Source organism: Salmo salar, chromosome 27, assembly GCF_965601325.2.
Source record: "Salmo salar chromosome 27, fSalSal1, whole genome shotgun sequence".
Classification (NCBI taxonomy): Eukaryota; Metazoa; Chordata; class Actinopteri; order Salmoniformes; family Salmonidae; genus Salmo; species Salmo salar.
Genome location: NC_138317.1, coordinates 8,796,926 through 8,805,305, shown reverse-complemented (window position 1 = coordinate 8,805,305; position 8,380 = coordinate 8,796,926).

The window sequence follows — 8,380 nt, the reverse complement described above, 5'->3', positions numbered from 1 at the left end:
TGGCATGAAGTGTAGAAAGATAAAGGGTGCCAAGGTGCGCCCCTAATCACCACATTCATCCTCCTCTCTTTAGTTTATACAGTATATTCAGAGAATGTACAGGAAAGTTAACACACACTTATGCATAGGCTATAATCATGTCCTATTGAATAGTCTACACACAAAGACCAGTCCGTGTAGCCTACTGTCATTTCTATGGACCTGTCATCCAGACTAAGACTCAAGAGGCTCCCAATATACTTTCCTCATCCTTTTTCAATTGCTAATTGTACTGCATACATTTATAGAACCATACTTACTCAGTTACTATCTAATAGGCAGTATATTGTAAACTACACTGAGTGGACAAAACATTAGGAATACCTGCTCTTTCCATGACATAGACTGAACAGAATCCAGGTGAAAGCTATGATCCCTTATTGATTTCACTTGTTAAATCCACTTCAAATCAGTGTAGATGAAGGTTAAAGAAGACAGGTTAAAGTAGGATTTTTAAGACAAACTATTTAAGTTGCATTTGAACGGGGTATGGTAGGTAGTAGGTGCCAGGTGGACCAGTTTGAGTGTGTGAAGAACTGCCACACTTCTTTGTTTTTCATGCTCAACAGTTTGCCGTGTGAATCAAGAATGGTCCCACCACCCAAAATACATCCAGCCAACTTGACACAACTGAGGGAACCATTGGAGTCAACATGGAGTCAGCATCCCTCTGGAACGCTTTCGACACCTTTAGAGTCCATGCCCGGACAAATTGAGACTGTTTTGAGGGCAAAGGGGTGTGAAACTCAATATTAGGAAGGTGTTCCTAATGTTTTGTACACTCAGTGTATAACTAGTGAAAAGAAAGCAGTCTGTCTTCAATGAGTGTATATGAAGGTCCACGCTCAAAGTCTGCTGTTCAATGGACGACAGTAACGCTGTCTCTTGTCTCCACTCTCCTAATGAATTGGTTTTACCCTGTTTGGGAGCAAATTACCCTTCCCTCCCTTCCTAATTTTTCAATGTGCTATGTCATTTATATTTAATTGAGGATCGCATTGGGCCATATTAGTCCCACAAATAGGATGATATACTTTATTGAAGTGCAGCTTAATAAAGAGGCCCTCGTAAACCAAACATCAATTGTGGCCCTTGGAGGAGACTAGGGCTCTCTGGTAGATTGGGGGTATTGTATAAGAGGCTCTAATTATTTCTTGGAAGGCAATCCTGGTTGCTGCTCCACTACCTAGTCCCACAAATAGGATGATATACTTTATTGAAGTGCAGCTTTATAAAGAGGCCCTCGTAAACAAAACCTCCCGTGTGGCCCTTGGATGAGACTAGGGATCTCTGGTAGATTGGGGGTATTGTATAAGAGGCTCTAATTATTTAGTGGAGGGCAATCCTGGTTGCTGCTCCACATATAATAAATGGACAGTCTTTTTTCAATGTGTTGTAATGAAGAAGAAAAAAAGAGTGTTGTGTCACTCTGCTAGCGTTTGCAACTCATATTCTTTAACCAAATAGGAAAAGCTTGTTTTCACCTGGGCCTGCATAGGAATGTAAAGGTATTAGTATTTTTAAACATCAGAGCACCTTGCAGGAAGGTGGCTTTTCTTTTTGTTTGGGGAAGTGGAACTTTGTTCCCTTGATACTTAACTGTTCACAGACTGAAAACAGCAGCAGGCATGGCATAAACTTATTCGGCTGTGTGCATAAAGACAAACCCTACCTTGATATTCAAGCATATGGGGCCACATTCAAAAGCCTTAAAAGTTGGCAAATGATGTGTAAAATACAGTTGGCTAACAAAGTCTGTTAAACTTTCGTTTTCATTGTCTACTTTTTCCTTTGGATACCTGAGCTAGCTATATACACTCAGCACTATATAACTTCACAAATCACTGTGAAATCACCAAAGCCTTAACCTCCTGTCTCTGGGTGGAGTGGCTGGTTATTTGCAGGGCTGATTTCAGATGACTTTTTGGCAGCAGATCTTCCCTTCAGCCTGTCAACAGGATTCCTTAGGGACAGAGGGGCCACACATCAAAACGCCATTAGGCCCCAGTCAGACGAGCGTGTGCCCAGACTGTCAAATTTGGGCCGAGCCACAGCCACCCTACCACCCTCTACCATCGCCATGTGTCTTTTGCCCTTTTCGTCACCCCAACTCAACCGTTCGATGCAAAACTACACAACATAAAGAGGAAATGTTTCTTTCCTTGTCTTACAAAACACCTTGGTAGACCAAACAATTAAACACCACCTGAGCCGTGACCCTAGCCCCAGGTGAACTGAGTGAGAGACACAGTGGTGTTAGACGGGGAGTCTGTGAATAAATCGATTAGAGAGCCTTTGACGGATGGTGTTTGTAGGGGCGCGCGACACACCAGATAATTAATTTGGCTAGGCGGAAAAGCCGTGCCAGGACCATTCGTCTCGGCACAAATTTTGGCAATTTCCCGGGTCTAGGGGTTCAATTAAGGAGTGTTCCCAACAGTTTTGGGGCGGGGGGAATAAGGCATGTTGAGGAATATGCAGCGCTGATGTGTCAGATGTATGCGTTTACCGATGAAAGATTTAAGGAATGAGCGAAGGATAGAGGTAAATAAAGGAATAGCTGAAGGTGTATAAGCTCTGATCACATCAGGTAGATTGCACATGGAGGTAAAGTCATTTTCTATGTAGTACACTCATGGTAAACGAAACAACATCATTTAGCTAGTCGATCCCTTGCTCTCCTACATGTGCATCAGTGCCAATAGCTGAGTTGCGTCCTGCATTTCTGAATCCCCTGTCTGATGGGTTCCACCCCGCCGTAATCCACCACCCTCTGATTCAGTGTCTCTCTAGATGATTTATGTGGCAGGGTCACTGTATGACCTCTAAACCCGCCCAATCCATACAGCACCTGTCACCAAACCCAGCCATGTGTGCAAAATGGCAATTTTTCATCCTCCCTAAAAAAATCAATTCGTTGGGAAAGTAGGAATGTGATAAGTAAAACAGGTGTGCGCTCTGAATTTGCTAACGAGGGAGCTGAACTGCACGCGCCACTGGCCACAACATCTGTCACGCTGCTGAATTAGATTCTACCCCTGGAACACAGTTTGCAGAGTGAGAAGAGATGATTGGAAGCTTAGATTGGATACAAATTAAATGGGGGGGCACAGAACCCCTGGTCCCCGTCCTGGTACCCAGAGTGTAGTGGGCTGGTGACATTATAGGGGGGCACATGGGGGGGTGCAGACCCATACCTGTCAGAGACCAGGGTGGTACCCCTTCTGACCCCTATACCCTCCCCTAAGAGATGCAAACGAGCTCATCAGCCTTAACGAGGGCTAATCTGAGGTGTTTGCGTGTCCCTGAAGGTCGGCGGGCAGGTTACAGAGCCAGCACTGGGACAGCTTGCCACTTCCTGTTGGCTAGGGTCAAAATCAAAGTTTATTGGTCGCGTACATATATTTGCAGATGTTATCGCAGGTGCAGCGAAATTCTTGTGTTTCTAGCTCCAACCGTGCAGTAATAATACCTAGAAAATAATACGCACATCTTAATTTCTTTATTTTTACTTTTGAATTATCAGAATGAGCAATGTCAGAGTCCGGAATATAAATATATACCGTGTCTTCGGAAAGTATTCAGACCCCTTGACTTTTTCCACATTTTGTTGTGTCACTGGCCAAGTGGAATTATGATTTTAGACATTTTTGCTAATTAATTCAAAATGAAAAGCTGAAATGTCTTTGTTATGGCAAGCCTAAAATAGTTCAGGAGTGCTTAACAATTCATGTAAGTTGCATGGACTCAATGTGTGCAAAAATAGTGTTTAACATGATTTTTTTTATGACTATCTCTTCTCTGTAGCCCCCCCACACAATTATCTGTAAGGTCCCTCAGTTGAGCAGTGAATTTCAAACACAGATTCAACCATAAAGACCAATGAGGTTTTCCAATGCCTCGCAAAGAAGGGCACCTATTGGTATATGGGTAAAAATAAAAAAGAAGACATTGAATATCCTTTTGAGTTATACTGAACAAAAATATAAACGCAACATGTAAAAAGTGTTGGTCCCATGTTTCACTAGCTGAAATAAAATATCCCAGAAATTTTCCATACACACAAAAAGCTTATTTCTCTACAATTGTGAGCACAAATTTGTTTACATCCCTGTTAGTGAGCATTTCTCCTTTGCCATGATAATCCATCCACTTGACAGGTGTGGCATATCAATAATCTGATTAAACAGCATGATCATTACACAGGTGCACCTTGTGCTGGGGACAATAAAAGGCCTCTAAAATGTGCAGTTTTGTCACACAAAACACTATGCCACAGATGTCTAAAGTTGAAGGAGAATGCAATTGGCATGCTGATTGCAGGAATGTCCCCCAGAGCTGTTGCCAGAGTGGTGAATGTTCATTTAGAGAATTTGGCAGTACGTCCAACCGGTCTCACAACCACAGACCAAGCGTAACCATGCGTAACCACCTCCAAATCCTGCTTCTTAACCTTCGGGATCGTCTGAGACCAGCCAGCCGGACAGCTGGGGAGTATTTCTGTCTGTAATAAAGCCCTTTTTGTGGGGAAAAACGAATTCTGATCGGCTGCCTAGACATGTGAAATCCATAAATTAGGGCCTAACGAATTATTTAGGCCCGGTGGTAGCCAGCTAATAACAGTGACTAAGGTTCAGGGCAGGGTACTGGGCAGAGGCCAGCTAGTGGTGCCTGTTTAACTGTCTGAAGGCCTGGCAATAGACGCTGTTTATCAGTCTCTCAGTCTCGGCTTTCATGCACCTGTAGTCCCCTCCTTCTAGATGGTAGCGAGGTGAACAGGCTGTGGCTCGGGTGGCTGAGGTCCTCGATGATCTTCTTGGCCTTCCTGTGACACCGAGTGCTGTAGATGTCCTGGAGGGCAGGCAGTGTTCTCCCGATGATGTGTTGGGCTGATGGCACCACCCCCTGGAGGTGCAATTGCCTGGTACAGCAATCACGGACGGCGCAATTGCCGTACCAGGCGGTGATACAGCCTGACAGGATGCTCTCAATGGTGCATCTGTAGAAGTCTGTGAGGGTCTTAGGGGCCAAGCCGAATTTCTTCAGCCTACTGAGTTTGAAGAGACGCTGTTGTGCCTTCACCACGCTGTCTGTGTGAAGGGACCATTTCAGGTCATCAGTGATGTGCATGCCGAGGAACTTGAAGCTTTTGACCCTCTCCATTGCGGCCCTGTCGATGTGGAAGTGCTCTCTCTGTTGTCTCCTGTAGTCGACGATCAATTCCTTTGTTTTGTTGACGTTGAGGGACAGGTTATTTTCCAGGCACCACTCCATCAGGGCTCTCACCTCCTCTCTGTAGACCGTCTCATCATTGTTTGTAATCAGGCCTACCACTGTTGTCGTTGACATACTTGATGATTGAGTTTGTGATGTGCGTGGCCACGCAGTCATGGGTGAACAGGGAGTACAGGAGGGGCTGAGCACCTACCTCTGTGGGGCCCCAATGTTGAGGATCAGCGTTGCAGAGGTGTTGTTGCTTACCTTCCGTCAGGAAGTCCAGGACCCAGTTGCACAGGGACAGGTTCAGACCCAGGGCTTAGTGATGAGCTTGGAGGACACTATGGTGTTGAAGGCGGAGCTGTTAAACACATTTAAAATCCACCTGCGCTTGTTAAACACATTTAAAACGAATAAGCTGAAAGACCTTGAAATGTGTCCATTTCAAAAAGCAAAAAGCTTTCAGGCTATGATGGATGGCACAATGGAGCAAGATATCCATTTTGTGTGTGTGTGTTTTTTTTTGGGGGGGGGGGGTAGTACTTTGATAAGACTCTCGTCAGTCATGGGTGAGGACTGTTCTTAATTGTATTGGACAGCAAAGGTTGCATGGTCAGTAATTGAGGAGCCATAGAGCTCTTCCGTTGCAACATACTGCCACCTACTGGGTATAGAGGACAAGTGCATCCTAGAAAAATAATGGAAGCCACCTTACCCACAAAAAAATTCCATTAAATGGAAAAAAAAGTGCGAAAATGGCAGAGCAATGGAAGAAATACAATTTAATTTAAAACACATTGATACAAAAGTTCGGCTTTGTTACAAAGTTGGTGTTTACGAGAAAAAAATGCTTTTTATTGAAGTGAGTATAATTTCGTTTGTTTGTTGGTTTCATTTGTTTTACTAATATATTTCTAAAGAGTTGCCAACACAGTACAGTAGTTTGTCAAACACCACCTGTATTCCCAGCGCAAGTTACTCTCTTCCCTCATCCTCACGCCACTCTTTAAATGTCCCTCCCTTCCCCCATTCATTTCCTCAACTCCTCTCGTCGAACCTCCTCCATTTCTGCTAATCTCCCCCTCTACTCTTTTCTCTCACCTTTCTCTAGCTCAGTGGTCACCAACCGGTCGATCTCAAGGCATTCCTAGTCAATCTTCAAGGCATTCCTAGTTGATCATTGAAATAAAGGCTTGCGCTTTTTTTTTTTTTTTTTTACTGTTTATTCGTGTTGCGATGTTGAGAATGGGTGTACATGATTCAGAAGCCCTGCGCACCGGTTGGCATTTAATTTGTCTGAAAAGACAAACTCCGCTAACCGGCAGACCCGGAGATCTGTGGATGAATAGTGTGCATATTGCGCTGGCCAATCGGATAGATCAAATCACCGGGCCTACGGCTTCAACGACCCCAGCCACAGCAAAGTTTGATACTACAGTACGTGATATTTCATAACTTTTAAAACCATGACGATAAAGACTGTCAAAGAATACAGCAAAGAGCTGCTGTTTTTATGAATGAGTTCATGTCTACGTTTATTCAGCACCGTCAACACTGTTTTATTGAACACTATTACAAAACATAAAAACGCCAGTCACCCTACTGGGGGATTCTGCAACTTCGGCCATTTGGGCTCTGCAAACTGTCAGAAATTAGGCGTAGACAATGTCATTTGCATCATGTCATTAAACATCCATTTTAGTTAAAACACATGTGTTCATTAATTAATTAATTGAATATTAAATGATTTAAGGTTTTCCTAATAATAATTCAACCCGACCCCTGAATCTAGAAACGTGCCTTTGTGACTTCTGAAAACATTTATGTATCATGAAAAATACAATATTTCCACCCATCTCTTTTATGATAACAACCATATGATTTCCATATCTAAAACAAATCAATCAATGTAAAGTATACATAGCATACTCATTTACCTCAAATATGGGTGTGGTGGAAATGACATCTATGTAAAAAAAAAATATATATATATATTATGAAAACAATATTTTATTGCAAACATTTTAAACAACAACCACTGTTAAACATTTAATTAATATAAGACAAAGTAAGATTCCAAAAGTAGCCGATGGGCAGAGCTCAAGGAAGTAGGCCTGTGTTTTTGAGAGATGGGCCCAGATAGCAGAGGGGACATAGAAGAGCTCATTGAGCAAAGTGAAACTATCATTTGTGGTATATCCAACACATGTATCATGTGTGGAGGGTCACCTACTTGTGAGAATCACCAAAGTGAACTGGTTTGATTTCACTGGTGGATTTACGCAGGTAGTTCTCTGAAAAGTCAATATGTACTATGATCTCCTCTTTCCCCAGATTCTCTTTAAATTCTCTCAGTTTGGAGAATTGGTGTCAAATATTGTATAGGTGTTTCCCCAACTTCTCTTTCAATGCCTTGGAGAAGTCCTCCAGTAGAATCTGCAGTGTGCCACACCTTTTCTTTTACTGTCAAATGTACAGTGAACTTCTACATGTTTCCCTCTTTGTTTTTCTTCTCTCTCTTTTCAGCTTTGTTTTTCCACTCAAACCACCATGTCTGCTCACCAGCATCAAAGTCAGATGTTTAAGCTCTTTTGCTTGGCAAAGGGAGAACTCTCTGTACATGTACTCTTTCTTCAGTTTCTCAGAGCACAAAGACTCAATAAGGTTCTCAATGTTTCTACAGCTGATCACTTTGTGCTACTGTAGTTTTCTGTCATGAACTCGAGGTTCCCATGGGTTTGCAGAGGCATGTGTCCCTATCCTGGACTGTTGTCTTGACAACCCAAAAAGGACATCTTTGCAGAATTCATAGTAGGACATTTGGATCTCTGAATATTCCCTCTTAAACTTCTGATAAAGGTTCTGAATTGTGCCATTCAAGAAGCTCTTCTGCTTTTTCTTCTTGGTCCTCGTTAGTGTGTCCTTTTCCCCTGTTGTTTCTCTACTGTTGAAATCGCATTCATATAATCTAGTGATTTTCTCTTCTGTGGCTGTGCTAATTCTGTTACACTACTTTTTCCTGTAGTATCAAATACTTGTTGGCCTGTTTTCATTTGCCCTCATTGCTTTTGCTGAAAATCCAAATGATCTGTTTGTGGCTTTGGGCTTTGACCGGGCCACACTT